The sequence below is a fragment of the Bufo bufo genome, chromosome 1 (assembly GCF_905171765.1).
Source record: "Bufo bufo chromosome 1, aBufBuf1.1, whole genome shotgun sequence".
Classification (NCBI taxonomy): Eukaryota; Metazoa; Chordata; class Amphibia; order Anura; family Bufonidae; genus Bufo; species Bufo bufo.
Window position 1 is genome coordinate 162483880 of NC_053389.1, and position 16329 is coordinate 162500208.

Sequence of the window (16329 nt, forward strand, 5' to 3'; positions counted from 1 at the left end):
AAAAATAGTGAGATATCTTGCAGAGGGATGCAGCACTCTTAAAATTGCAAAGCTTCTGAAGCGTGATCATCGAACAATCAAGCGTTTCATTCAAAATAGTCAACAGGGTCGCAAGAAGCGTGTGGAAAAACCAAGGCGCAAAATAACTGCCCATGAACTGAGAAAAGTCAAGCGTGCAGCTGCCAAGATGCCACTTGCCACCAGTTTGGCCATATTTCAGAGCTGCAACATCACTGGAGTGCCCAAAAGCACAAGGTGTGCAATACTCAGAGACATGGCCAAGGTAAGAAAGGCTGAAAGACGACCACCACTGAACAAGACACACAAGCTGAAACGTCAAGACTGGGCCAAGAAATATCTCAAGACTGATTTTTCTAAGGTTTTATGGACTGATGAAATGAGAGTGAGTCTTGATGGGCCAGATGGATGGGCCCGTGGCTGGATTGGTAAAGGGCAGAGAGCTCCAGTCCGACTCAGACGCCAGCAAGGTGGAGGTGGAGTACTGGTTTGAGCTGGTATCATCAAAGATGAGCTTGTGGGGCCTTTTCGGGTTGAGGATGGAGTCAAGCTCAACTCCCAGTCCTACTGCCAGTTTCTAGAAGACACCTTCTTCAAGCAGTGGTACAGGAAGAAGTCTGCATCCTTTAAGAAAAACATGATTTTCATGCAGGACAATGCTCCATCACACGCGTCCAAGTACTCCACAGCGTGGCTGGCAAGAAAGGGTATAAAAGAAGAAAATCTAATGACATGGCCTCCTTGTTCACCTGATCTGAACCCCATTGAGAACCTGTGGTCCATCATCAAATGTGAGATTTACAAGGAGGGAAAACAGTACACCTCTCTGAACAGTGTCTGGGAGGCTGTGGTTGCTGCTGCACGCAATGTTGATGGTGAACAGATCAAAACACTGACAGAATTCATGGATGGCAAGCTTTTGAGTGTCCTTGCAAAGAAAGGTGGCTATATTGGTCACTGATTTGTTTTTGTTTTGTTTTTGAATGTCAGAAATGTATATTTGTGAATGTTGAGATGTTATATTGGTTTCACTGGTAAAAATAAATAATTGAAATGGGTATATATTTGTTTTTTGTTAAGTTGCCTAATAATTATGCACAGTAATAGTCACCTGCACAAACAGATATCCACCTAAAATAGCTAAAACTAAAAACAAACTAAAAACTACTTCCAAAAATATTCAGCTTTGATATTAATGAGTTTTTTGGGTTCATTGAGAACATGGTTGTTGTTCAATAATAAAATTAATCCTCAGAAATACAACTTGCCTAATAATTCTGCACTCCCTGTATAGTGCAAAAAGCTGTAAAAATAATGGACGGTTAGCAAGAGTCAGGGGTAGGATACAACTCGGACAATTCAACAAGACATACTATAGCTGTGCCTAATTTCGCCCTTATCCACACTGCTCAGCCCAGAGATACACCTTAAAGATAGATATACTCTGTCCACGTGCCTAGGCTAACCTGTCCTTATACAGCTCTATCACTTTCTAACACCACATACAGTATCCCTTAATACAGCAAGAACGCTGAATATGAGTATCTGTAGTGCAACAATAACTGTCAAAAACAGAATGGTTAGCAAAAAACTAGGACAGAATGCATTTAGGACAGACCATAGGTATATGATACATCTGTCCCTATTCTTGCCCTTATCCACGCTGATCAGCCCAGAGATACACCTTAAAGGTAGATATACTCTGTCCACGTGCCTAGGCTAACCTGTCCTAGTACAGCCCTATCACTTTGTGACACACCGTGCACTGTCCCAACGCGTTTCCCCTTAAAACTGGAAAACAGAAAATGTTCCAAAAATCAAAGACATTATAGACATGGTGTCAAGAAACTTTATCAATGAACAACTATATGCGGTGTGTATGGGTAAAAGAGACATTTTGAAAAAGAAGTGGGAAACGTCCCTATTACACTTCCCTAATAATTAAAATCGATGAAACATATGTCAAGGACTGGTCAGTCAAGATGTCACTCAGCAAGAAGAAGCATATACTGTTACCTTTCTTGTATTTTATTGTTTTGTATGTTATACATTTTATTAGTATAATTGACTTGACTCAACAAATAAAATATAACAACCAGTTATGCCTAACCGGCTACTAACCACTCTTGTCCCAGACTAATAAAACTTAACTTTCCCTTGTTTTATTAAAACACGTGAGAAAAAGGTGTAATAAGTGAGCTGACTAAAGGATTAAAAACACTGCACGCTCTACCTAACACCACCGTCCCTGCTGTATTCCATAGGGTATTCTACTGTGCCTGATGTCTACTTAACCACCATACTTGGGGTGTAAATTATGGTATAGACCTGTTGGCAATGAGTGTTTTGCATCAAGCACACAGATTTTAGCTGGAGTGCAGCAAATTAAAACCTAAATTCTGCCCCCCAACATGTTTCGCCAGCTACTCTGGCTTCATCAGGGGTATCAGGCAGACTTGAGTGTCCAACGCTGGTGTAGAGAATTTATAGGCTACTCTCCCACTACCTAAAGGGGTATACAGCTACCTGCTTAGTTTTACCCTATAGGTGTAGATGTTGTTGCTATGACAGGCTCACAGCGTCACCCATAGGGGGAGGTCCTGTATGACCCGCTGCGCAGTAGTGATCGCCGCATGAACTTACCCTCCGTGCGTAACTATTATTTCCCACTGCGCATGCGCTGGAACTTAAAAGTGAAACAGCAGCAGAGAATGATACTGCGGCTGCGGCTGTACTTAGTTCGTATATACAGAAAGTGTGTATGCGCATGCGCGTGCCGATTAATAACCATTGCGCATGTGGCAGAACTTAATAGTAAAAAGCCGACAGAAGGTACTACTGCGACTGCGCCCATACTTTGTTCGTATGTACCCATGGTTTATACGCACATGTGCTGGGACTTCATAGTTGAAAACATCGTAGGGCAAGTAGTACGATTGCGCTTATACTTAGTTTGTGTATACCAAATGTTTATGTGCGCGTGCCAACTAGTCACCATTGCGCATGCGGCAGAACTTAATAGTAAAGCGCCAACAAAGAACACTACTGTGGCTGCGCCCATACTTTGTTCGCATATACCAATTAGTTATATGCGCATGTGCTGAAACTTCATAGTTGCAAACGTAGTAGGGCATGTAGTGCACTTGCGCCTACACTTAGTACTTATTCCATCTTTATGGTGCCTTGCGCCTGCGCATGATCTTATCCTCTGCAGTGGTATCCTGCGATTATTATCCTATTTCCTACTGTGATATATTGCGATTATTATGCCTCTGTAAGTATTTTAATATTGGTGTATGCATCATACATTATTCTAGCAGCTATACCTTCAATGAACACACCCCTTAAGACGACATCATTTCTCTAACTCTTTGTGAGGTCTTTAAGTATATACACTATATTGTGCTGGTAGTCGTATAGGGTTGAGATACTCCAATTTAATATCTCCTAGTTTTTGAGACCGTATTATTTTTCATTGATATAGTTATGATTACGATGGTTTGCAGCATTAAGCCAGCAGTCATACATCGCATCCACGCTGTCTTTTTAGCTCACATATGTAATTGACATTAATACGAGTTTGTTTTTACCCAACTACAACTACCTCTATGGGCTCTATTTGATGCCCACCAAATCATTACTGGCATTTAGTAAGTAAACCAGCGTTCGTACGTGCTCACAGTATATTCTATTTTTAACTACAAAGTATATTGTGCTGTCTTCATCTTAGAGAAATGATGAATAGGTAAAGCCTTCATTGAGGCCATTAGGGCTGAGGCAGTCTCTTCTTGTAGGAGAATTCTGTCTAGATCTCCTCTACGTGCTCCTAATGTATTTTTGCACACACCCCAGAATTGAAAGCATCTCGGATCGCCATTATGGAAAGCTCTGACATGTCTTGATATTGTCGTATCAGACTTCGTATTAATACTGCTTATATGTTGACAAATTTGCCGTCCGAATTCTTGGGATGTTTTGCCCACGTACAATTTGGAACACGCGCAACGTGCAATATAAATGATGCCCATTGTTTGACAATTAATACATTCTCTGATTTCATATTTTCTGTCATCCAGAGGATTTGTAAACATTTTTAGCTTCTGAAGGTATGGGCAGAAACTCCATCTACCACAGGGGTAGGTTCCCACTGTATTGGACTTCAACCAAGTTGTTTTCGGTGGGTCAGTACTATGGAAACTGTGCACCAGAAAATCTTTTAGATTTTTGCCCCTCCGATACGTAATCATGGGCTTGGATGATTAAGACCTTATCCGTGCATAATACATGCCAATGCTTTTGTAGGATTTTGAAAACCCTACGGTGTTGTGCATTAAAGGTACCAATACCAGGTTTAACACAAAGAGGGAAGGGAGAATGTAGACATGAGAAATAATCAAAGACAAAATCATATAGTGGATCTTCCAATTCGAAACGATACACACCCACAAGATATTAGAAAAATGGCAGCCCATTACTATACACAACCACAAAAGTTGATGGTAAAAACAAAGGACCACTTCCCTGACACAATGTGTGACTATAGTTTTGGTTCAAATTGATACTGCCATAACGGTCAAATAATGGACCATTTTTAAAAATAGATGAAATTAGCGCTTCATGCGCCAATATTTATTTTCATCTGGCAAAGGAGGAAAAGCCAATTTTACAAGAAATCAGCGCGCGGCCGTACAGCGGGAAGGAAGGAGAGCGTTCCTTCCTTCCAACTGTGATGCTGGACAGCCACTGCCACCAATGAGGAGAGAGTGGGCGGAGGAGGGGAGGGACTGTGGTCACAGTGTCACCAATGATTATTAGCCAGAGGACCTTTCATGGGTCCAGACTTTATTAACTAAGTAGCAGGACATGTAGAGCGGCGCCCAGGGATCTCCCTGCACTTACTATTATTCCTGGGCGCTGCTCCGTTCACCCGCTGTGGCACCCTTTACATTCTCCCGTGCTGTATGATAATTACTCCCTGGCTGTAGCGCTGTCCAATCACTGTACAGAGAGTCACAGCCAGGGAGAAAAAAAAACAACTCACCTTCTCCCTGTGACGCTCTGCGCTGAGATTGGACAGAGCTACAGCCAGGGAGAAGGAACGCCCAGGGAGAGAAGCTGATGTCTGCTCCCTGGTGTTCCGATAGTAGTAATTAGCATCAGGGCTGTGGAGTCGGTAGATAAATGCTCCGACTCCAACTCCGACTCCGACTCCTCAGTTTTTGGTACTCCCGACTCCGACTCCAACTCGACTGTATTTAATATGCGAATGTATTTTATACATTCCTTGAAGGAAAGAAAGGCAACATACATGTCATTACCACAGAACTACTGGCTAGGAGCCGCTGCCTTCTTCTTTGTGTGCTGATCTTCTGCTGAAGATCGGGCAGTGGGGGGATCCAGGAAGGGGCATTTATTGTAAAACATGATTTCCCTAGGAGAATCCCATAGTCATGTTTAAAGTTTAAGCTAACAATCGGAGTTTACAAGTTTTTATAGCCTTAGCTGAATGACAGCAGTTTTTCAAATGGTTTACAGCTACAGTCTTGAACTATTGACTATCCATTCCCTTCACTTATACAAGTGTCTAGTCCTGCAAAAAACATATTTACTTGATCAGTTATCAGTGAGAGGCTAGGTTAACAATGGGCGTTGCGTTCCCTGTAACAGCGGAACACAACACAATGGAAAGTATAAGTATTGCCGCTCCTTAACTGTGCGTTGCGTGCCATATAGTGAAGCAAATGAAAAGCATGCTTCTTCATGGTCACTTAACCTGTTTGTTTTGCGGTAACGTGACGCACTGCATGCATTGGCATTTATTCTTACAGTAGAGAAGTACCGTATATTTCACAAAAGTGGGGGGAAAATAGCAGTGCATCTTATGGGGGGCGAATGCTGCGACCGTCCGGTAAATAGGCTGAGAGGGAGGAGGGGCTGGGGGCCGGCATCTGTTTCTGTAATGGCAGCGGGGCCCGGTGCAGTCACTGTATTCTACTACACCGGGCCCCGCTCACTGTAGTATACGGTAATCATATCTAACTTGTGGGTATTGTTAAAGTATTCCAATCATCCTAAATCTAGCGCTGTACTACTTAGTACTAAATTCTTGGCAGTCAGGAGGCCAGGTGGGCACTCGTAGTGTAGCTCACTACGTCACGCGCCTGCTCCGCCCACTTTATGAATGAAGCAGGCACCAGGCCCCGCTGCCATTACAGAAACAGATGCCGGCCCCCATTCACTACACAGGGACATTGTTATGGGGGGGATCTGTGGATGACACATAAGATAAGATGCTATATATGTGTCATCCACAGATGCCCCCATAACAGTGCATTTCACAGATGACCCCACAATGATCCCCCATAACAGTACCATCCACATATGCCCCCATAACAGTGCTATCCACATATGCCCCCATAACAGTGCCAACCACAGATGCCCCCATAACAGTGCCATCCACAGATGCCCCCATACCAGTGCCATCCACAGATGCCCCCATAATAGTGTCATCCACAGACCACCATTAGTTCAAAACCCACCAAAAGCACATCTTTTGATTCAAAATATTTTTTTTCTTATTTTCCTCCTCAAAAACCTAGGTGCGTCTTATGGGCAGGTGCGTCTTATAGGGCGAAAATACGGTAATTAATTATAACTTTTTGTGAATTGGGACATTTAAACTTGCTTTTTTTTTATTATTCCAATTTAAATCTAGTAGGAGTCGGAGTTGGAGTCGGTTCATTTTTTGCCGACTCCGACTCCAGGTACCCAAAATTGCCTCAGACTCCGACTCCTCGACTCCGACTCCACAGCCCTGATTAGCATACAGCGCAGGAGATGGTAATGTGGGCCACAGCGGGCGAACGGAGCGGTGCCCAGATATAATACTAAGTGCAGGGAGATCCCTGGGCGCCGCTCTACATGTCCTGCTGCTTAGTTAATAAAGTATGGACCCATGAAAGGTCTTCTTACAGATACAGGAGGCGGGTGTGGCACCTGAGGGGTTAACTGCTGCTGATCGCAGCTTCTTGTTAGAGGTCAGGTGCCGGCTATGTGATTTTGCCGCACCCACCTCCTGTATCTGTATTAAAGGTTAATTATCATTGGTGGCGCAGTGCACCCCCCCCACAGTATTAAAAACATTGGTGGCGCAGCGCACCCCCCACCAGTATTAAAATCAGTGGTGCAGTGGCAGCTTATGATTGGAGCCCCAGCAGTGTAATCCTGGGGCTCCGATCGGTTACTATGGCAGCCAGGATGCTACTGAAGCCCTGGCTGCCATGGTAATCTCCCTGCTTCTGTGTGTACTATGCAGAGGGCAGCAGGGACAGTGTGAGGTCCTATTCACCCTAATAGAGCTCAGGGTGAATAAGACAAGGGATGAAAAGATCCACGGTTCTAGCCCCTAAGGGGGGAAATAGTTATTAAATAAAAACCAATATATTAAGTATAAATCACCCCCTTTCCCAATTTTACATATAAAATATATAAACAATAAATAAATAAACCTATAATATCATATCACCACATCTGAAAAGTCCAAACTATTAAAATATCAAAAATATTTCCTATGTGGTGAGCGCCGTAACAGAAAAATAAAATAAAACCCCTAAGCCCCGCCCCAGACCCACACCTGGTCCCTGGGATAATTGTCTTGCATGAAACTGGTCCTTGGTGCAAAAAATGAAGTTGATGAAGTTCCTTACAAAATAACTTTTATTTGTGGCTGAACATATGTTGACTTTTAAATTCCTAACAAAGCGACACGCCGAACATGTGCCACAACGGAAAGTATTCAGTGGTTTCGTGTCCATCCAGGTACCCACTGGGGCCAGACGTGAAAAATGGCTATGAACTAGCCGGTCTCGCATGCATCTACCACGTCTAAAGGTGATACTTGGGCGGGGTGACACCACATTAGCCACATCCGGATCCATTAGGAGGATGGGCCAGGATTTATTGATTAACTCCCTTATTCTTTGATTTTCAGTATCATAAGTGGAGATAATTCTAATACCTCCCCCCCTCCTAGGATCAGGTTCCTTAGGAACCAAAAGGGTACTCTGCTCTCGTCCTACAGTGTTCTGGAAAGCATTCCTTAGGACCTGTTGGGGATAGCCTCTCGCCCTGTCCCTGTTATTTGCTAACCATCCTAGGCACGTGGACAGAGTACATCTACCTTTAAGGTGTATCTTTGGGCTGAGCAATGCGGATAAGGGCAAAATTAGGGACAGCTATAGTATATCTTGTTGTATCCTACCCCTGACTCTTGCTAACCGTCCATTGCTTTGACAGCTTTTTGCACTATAGGTATCACATTCAGCCTGTGGCTGCTTGATTAATTTTCGATTTTTATAGTATGTAGATTAAAAGTACGTTTTAGGAAATTGCCTTCAGTGACGTTTATACCACAATGGAGTCCTTTTGATAAGTAATGGTCTTTTCCCATCAGATCATGTTCTTGTCACATTACAGCCATGTTTAACCCTGTGACTGTGTGACCGACGCATTCATCCTTGCTTATAACCCTCTTACGTGGTTACTCCACTGTGGGGCTGTATCACAACCCTTATTTCTTTGTAGCAGGAGGCGGCTCATGGATATCCTAAAGCCCCAGTGCAAACATCACATTGGGGCTCTCCACATGTCTAGCCGACGACTGTCTATCACCAAGTATTAAAAAGTGAAAGTTTGATTTAAGATTATTATTTTGTCCCATTACTTTTGGTTCCTTAACAAGTGGGAGGCACATATGCAAACTGTTGTAATTCCTACACCGTTCACCTGATTTGGATGTAAATATCCTCAAATTAAAGCTGACAGTCTGCAGGTAAAGCACATCTTGTTTGTTTCATTTCAAATCCATGGTGGTGGTGTATAGAGCCAAAAATGTTAGAATTGTGTCCATGTCCCAATATTTATGGACCTGACTGTATCTATCTTTCCTATTGTGAGCATCAATACTGTGCAATTATTAGATCACTGTATCCCTTTTTCCATCTCCATATTCTGCTGCTTTCCCAAGTGGCTGGTAAACAACTGGTCCACAAAGTATCAGGGCTAGAAAGGAGAATGCTCCCATTCACCGACAGCAAGCAGAGATATTGAAATTGGCAAAGAATTGAAACACAAAGGGGGGAATTTATATACCTAGGGCCCACCCGAGGAACCCTATAGCTACATAGAAATATTAGGGTGTGTCCACATAGGACATAAACGCTGCAGATTTGTCGCACGCAAATCTATGGCGGAAAATCCACGGTGTTTCCGCAACTGCAAAGTGGATAAAGTTTTAAGAAATCTCCTCCACATGCATTGAATAAAATTCACAGGATTAAAAGCAGTGCAGATTTTAAATCAGCGGCATGATTTGGGGTGATTTTGCTGCTGCAGATTTACATGCGGACGTACTCTCCACTGTTCGTTTTCTAGGGCTTAACACATGAACATTGACCCAAACTGTAGTGTGCCCTGCCATACCTCAAAACTGACCACAGGGTCTGCAATCCAGGTCCCCCCCAAACATTACAGGGAAAGGAGCTTCAGCATTATGCAAGTCATGCGCCCCATTTTCTTTTTTATTCACTCAGACACAATGGCTCCTCTATATGACAGCTGTGCCGAACCCAGATCAAGTCGTAGGAGCACCGTGGCCCCTTCAGTGTGATGATCGGCGGGGACACTGGACGCCCACTAATCAGACAATTATGGCCTAAATTCCAGCAGGAATTAATAAGCTGCACTGGTAGCAAAATGATAATTTGATGGACACAGCAATGTAGAGGAAGCAGATAAAGGGGTAGATATTACCTGCAGTCCTATGTAACACCACAGATAACATTGATAACTCTCTGAGTACAGATAATGTAGTAGATGTTCCCTGCAGTCCTATGTAACACCACAGATAACATTGATAACTCTCTGAGTACAGATAATGTAGTAGATGTTAGCTGCAGTCCTATGTAACACCACAGATAACATTGATAACTCTCTGAGTACAGATAATGTAGTAGATGTTAGCTGCAGTCCTATGTAACATCTCATATAGCACAGTGATAACTGTTTGAGTACAAGTATAGGCTCATGCATACGGCCGTTGCCCCGCCGTGGCCGTATTGCAGCCCGCATATGGCGGGTCCGCAATACACGGGACACCGGCCGTGTGCATTCCGCATCACGGATGTGGTGCGGAAGCACGGATCGGAACCCCACGCAAGCACTACGTAGTGCTTCCGTGGTGTTTCTGGCCGTGCCTCCGGACCGCAAAAAAGTAGTGCATGCACTACTTTTTTCCGGTGCGGACCGTCGGATGCGGATCACAGACCCCATTCAAGTAAATGGGTCTGCGATCCGCACGCGGCTGCCCCACGGTCGGTGCACGTCCATTGCGGACCCCAATTTGCAGTCCGCAGCACGGGAACGGAGCCCTTACGTTTGTGGGAATGAGCCCTAATGTAGTAGATGTTACTTGCAGTCCTATGTAACATCTCAGATAGCACAGTGATATCTCTCTGAGTACAAGTAATGTAGTGGATGTTCCCTGCAGTCCCATGTAACATCACATATAACACAGTGATAGCTCTTTGAGTACAGATAATGTAGCAGAATCTACATCAACCACAGAACAGTGGCCATACTTACCAGCCAAACAGCGGGTCCACACTATACGGGCACCCATTCACTTCTCTGCACCGCAAAAAAATAGAACATGTTATATTTTTTTGTGGTGCTAACGGATCACGGACCCATTCAAGTTGATCTGTCTCTGCAGCCGCACGGATAGTGCCTGAGCATTGGGGATCGCATTTCTATGGGGGCCGTAAAAAAATGCAGACAGCACACGGATCTCATCCGTGTGCCGTCTGCATCGGTGTGGCTGCTCCGCAAATTATAGAACATGTTGCATTCTTTGCGGACAAACATAGGCATTTTTTCAATGGGACAGTGAAAAGTCAGGATGCATATGAACTGCATCTGATTTTGCGGATCTGCAGACCACAAAACAGGTACGGTCGTGTGAATGCACCCTTTAACTTATACCACTTTCGGGAATGTCTGCAGGCTGGCCCACCCCCAGGCAGCAAATTAGTCTGCTGTGCGTGTGCGCGCATGTGATCGTCACTGTCACACACACAACATAGTCCTGCCTGAGGCTGACCTAGCTCCGCATCCATCCGCCCCTCACTCCTCTCTGCTTACTCTCAATGAGCAGAGTAAAGACAGCGCAAAAACACATAGGCAGCACCGCTGAAGGGCCTGGGCATCATAACTAATCGGCACCACGCTCACAGCACTGTAAATGGGCAGCGGACAGGAGGTCATGTGACAGATGGCCCACCGGAGGATCCTCCCCTGCTCTGCTGGGCCAGTCCGATGATGATCATCCTCCTACACTGTGTTTTTGGCATCAGAAATTGCCACAACAGGGTTTTGCGACTTTTTAAACACCATTGTTACTACATTTTGTCACAACTGGTGCTTTTACGCCACTCTGGCCAGTTTCCGAAAGGGGGCATGGCGATATTGGAGTGTGAGTGAGGCCATAGTCTCTAGCACATTGATCATTTACTCCCGAAACTGGCGTAAATGATGCCTAAAACCTACGTCCAAGCTGGAGTCTGGCGCACAGACATTTATGCCGAATTATTAAGACCGGTGTGTGCTTCTCCAGTCTTGATGGGCCCTGTGCTGACGGAGGAGGCATTTCATTAATGACAAAGGGAAGGCCTCAGTATAAATGAAGCGCATCCTCCATAGATGTCAATCATCATTTACACCAGCTTCTGACATAAGGCTCCTTTCAGACGAGCAGGTTCCTCACTCCGGACTCGCAGTGTGAGTATGCGGCAGCTCCCATCCTGACCTCCCAGCACTGACCGGGTCGCATAGCATTATATTGATTTATGATGCTATGTAACCCTTAGGCGTCTTTCACACGGGTGTCTCGTGTGAGGGCCGAATGAATTAAGGGTGCATTGCGGGAAACCCGCGCGAGTAGGCACGCAATTACAGTCAGTATTGTCTGCGATTGCGTTCCGATGTTCAGTTTTTTCAGCGCGAGTGCAATGCGTTTTGCATGCGTGTGAGAAAAAACTGAATGTGGTACCCAGACCCGAACCCGGACTTCATCACTGAGGTTCGGGTTTGGTATTCTGTCGATTTTATTATTTTCCATTATAACATTGTTATAAGGGAAAATAATAGCATTCTTAATACAGAATGCTAAGTATAATGTCAATTGAGGGTTAAAAAAAAACATAACTTCCCTCATCCACTTGATCACGCAGCTGGCATCATCTTCTTTCAGGACCTGCAAAAGAACCTTTGACGTAATCGCGCTCACCACGTGGTGAACGCGGTGACGTCAGCGTAGGTCCTGCTGAATGAAGATAGAAGGATCTTCTATATTCATTCAGCAGGACCTGCACTGACGTCACCGCACTCACCACGTGGTGAGCGCGATTACGTCAAAGGTTCTTTTGCAGGTCCTGAAAGAAGAAGAAAGAAGATGATGCCGGCTGCGTGATCAAGTGGATGAGGGAAGTTATGTTTTTTGTTGTTTTTTTTAACCCCTCAAGGCACAATTTACTAAGCATTCTATACTAAGAATGCTATGATTTTCCCTTATAACAATGTTATAAAGGAAAATAATACAGTAAACAGACTTTAATGGGGTCCAGGGTTGCTCATCCCTATCATCTCCTTAGCAACCATGCGTGAAAATCGCACCGCATGCGCACTTGCTTGCGATTTTCACGCAGCCCCATTCATTTCTATGTGGCCTGCACTGAGTGAAAAACGCAGAATATAGAACATGCTGCGATTTTTACGCAACACACAAGTGATGCGTGAAAATCACCGCTCATCTGCACAGCCCCATTGAAGGTAATGGGTCCGGATTCAGTGCGGGTGCAACACGCTCACGTCACGCATTGCACCCGCGTGGAATTCTCGCCCGTGTGAAAGGGGCCTTAGAGATCTGGAATGTATTGGATAACACTGACAGCATTATCTCAGTGTTGGGGCTCTTTCACACTTGCGTTGTCCGGATCCGTTGTGCACTCCATTTGCCGGAGGTGCCCGCCGGATCCGTAACAACGCAAGTGAACTGAAAGCATTTGAAGACGGATCCGTCTTCAAAATGCGTTCAGTGTTACTATGGCAGCCAGGACGCTATTAAAGTCCTGGTTGCCGTAGTAGTAGTGGGGAGCGGGGGAGCAGTATACTTACCGTCCGTGCGGCTCCCGGGGCGCTCCAGAATGACGTCAGAGCGCCCCATGCGCATGGATGACGTGATCCATGCGCGTGGGGCGCACTGACGTCACTCTGAAGAGCCCCAGGAGCCGCACGGACGGTAAGTATACTGCTCCCCACTACACTTTACCATGGCTGCCAGGACTTTAGTGTCCTGGGAGCCATGGTAACCATTCAGAAAAAGCTAAACGTCGGATCCGGTAATGCGCCGAAACGACGTTTAGCTTAAGGCCGTATTCGGATTAATGCCTTTAAATGGGCATTAATTCCGGATCCGGCCTTGCGGCAAGTGTTCAGGATTTTTGACCGGAGCAAAAAGCGCACCATGCTGCGGTATTTTCTCCGGCCAAAAAACGTTCCGGTCCGGAACTGAAGACATCCTGATGCATCCTGAACGGATTACTCTCCATTCAGAATGCATGGGGATAATCCTGATCAGGATTCTTCCGGCATAGAGCCCCGACGATGGAACTCTATGCCGGAACAGAACAACGCAAGTGTGAAAGAGCCCTTATCCAATACATTCCAGAACTGTAAGGGTTACATATCATAATAAATCAATATAATGCTATGCGACCCCCGTCAGTGCTGGGAGGTCAGAACGGGAGCTGCCGCATACTCACGCTGCAAGTCCGAAGTGTGGAATTCTCTCATCTGAAAGGGGCCTAAATGTTCTGGGGCTGATGGCCCCGCCCACACTCTACTTATGACACGCACCCCATTTTCGGAAACTGGCAAGGGCAGCGTTAAAATACCAGTTGCAACTAAATCTAGTCACAATGGCATTTAAAAAGTCACAAAACCGTGTTTTGCAACTTTTTAACACAAAATTCATGGCGTATGGGGAATGATAAATCCCCCTATATATATGACAACGTCTGTGCCAGGCGCCGTTCTGGATAAGGCCTCATGTACACGACCGTTGTGTGCATCCGCGGCAGTTGTTCCGTTTTCAGTTTTTTTCCGCGGACCCATTGACTTTCAATGGGTCCGTGGAAAAATCGGAAAATGCACCGTTTGGCTTCCGCGTCCGTGATCCGTTTTTCCAGTCCGTGAAAAAAATATGACCTGTCCTATTTTTTTCATGGACAACGGTTCACGGACCATTCAAGTCAATGGGTCCGTGAAAAATCACAGATGCACACAAGATAGTCATCCGTGTCCGTGATCCGTGTCCGTTTTCCCTATCATTTTCAATGCAAACTTGACTTAGTTTTTTTTTTCACTTTTCATGTCCGTGGATCCTCCAAAAATCAAGGAAAACCCACGGAAGAAAAAACGGTCACGGATCACGGAACAACGGAAATCCGTTTTGCGGACCGAAAAAAAAAACGGTTGTGTGCATGAGGCCTTAATTTGAGATAAAGTCTCTTATAAAGCTGCAAAATGTTCCTCATATATTCCAATCAATGTCCTGACAGATGGAGCTGATTTTTATCAGCCTTGTGCTTGTTTGGTCCACAAGGCTACTTTCACACTTCCATTGTTGTTTTCCGGTATTGAGATCCGGCAGAGGATCTCAAAACCGGAAAAAAACGGTTCCATTTAGCCCTCATGCATTCTGAATGGAAAGAGATCCATACAGGATACATCAGGGCGTCTTTCGTTTTTGCAGTATTCTGTTTTGTGACCGGACACAAAACCTCTGCAAGCTGCGGTTTTGTGTCCGGTCATAAAGACGGAAAGAAAACAGATCTGGCATTGAAAACAATGTAAGTCAATGTTGACGGATCCATTTTTTTGACTTTCAATGTACGTAGTGACAAATCCGTTTTTTTCCATTTTGATTTCACACAACCACATCCTAACGGAACGGATGCATCCTGATGTGCAAAATCAAAACGGATCCGTTTAATTACGGTATTGAGATCCTCTGCCGGATCTCAATACTCAAATTACAAATGCAAGTGTGAAAGTAGCCCAAGAAGCTATGATCAGTGACTGCAGCTGAGCTGCACTGTCTATTGGAGGATGAAGTAGTCTGAAATCCACATCATGTCTCATCTGAAGCTCAGCTCTGCACCTCCCTCATGCTTTACACTGCAGCTCTGTTCTGAAGAGTGCCAATCATAAGCAATGTAGATCTCTTTATAAATCAGTACTGTTGATAGACTGCATACTATTATGAATAATAACAATATATAGTGAAAATACTAATCAATAATAGCATAATAACATAAACTTGTAATATATAGTAAGATACAATAATGCAATAGAAATATATACATACAACAGCTATACCATTAACGGCATTTACCTTCTATGATGATATAATTAGTATAGGATAAGATATAATGAGAGAACTGCAGAGTAATACGTGGTATATGCATTAGGTAATATAGCACTATGCTCCTACACATAAAACTATACTGTATACATGACACAGGGTTCCCGGTACCTGATCCACGACTCCTTCTGCTTATAGTCAGTTACTCAGGTGGAAGCCTCTTCCTTGTTACTATCTGTTTCCATGACAACCGGGCGATCACGTGACGGACGTATGGGGCGGGACATGGCTCAGAAAAGGATTCACAGACTGCTTTGCTTTCAAAACTGTGAGGCGTTCCTATTACTGAACATTATAATCCTGCACCAAAGGTACAATATATATATTATAACTCAGCACTGGTGCAGGATTATATATATATATATATATATATATATAAGTTTAATCCTGCACCAAAGGTACATTATGTATAGAATAACTCAGCAGTGGTGCAGGTTTTATATATATAATCCAACATTAAAGGTACATTATACAGTATAAACCAGCATTATTGCAATATATATATATAGTTTAATGTGTGCTGTCTGCATCTTTTGCGTAGGGTGACCACGTGTCCCGGTTTGCCCGGGATCGTCCCGTAATTTACGTTTTTGTCCCATGTGCCGGGAGCCTTCAAACCGGGACAATAGAGAGTCCCGGAATCAACTGCCTGCCAGTCTGCAACATTGACTGCCGCTGCTGCCGCAGTGCTGTTGTAATTAATTCATCCTAAATCACTGGTTGCTACGGCTGCCCCGCTTGGCGTGTAGCAACCAGTGACGTCACCATGT

At 44.5% G+C, this 16329-nt stretch overlaps 1 protein-coding gene across 1 annotated transcript in view; it reads right to left on the reverse strand.

The window, feature by feature from the left end:
* Nucleotides 1-15833, reverse strand: part of SPA17 (sperm autoantigenic protein 17) — a 75679-nt gene extending 59846 nt beyond the window's left edge. The window contains exon 1 of the mRNA XM_040431216.1: nt 15671-15833. The gene's annotated coding sequence lies outside the window, so the exon portion shown is untranslated. The remainder of the gene's footprint in view (nt 1-15670) is intronic.
* Between the last annotated feature and the right edge of the window lie 496 nt (nt 15834-16329).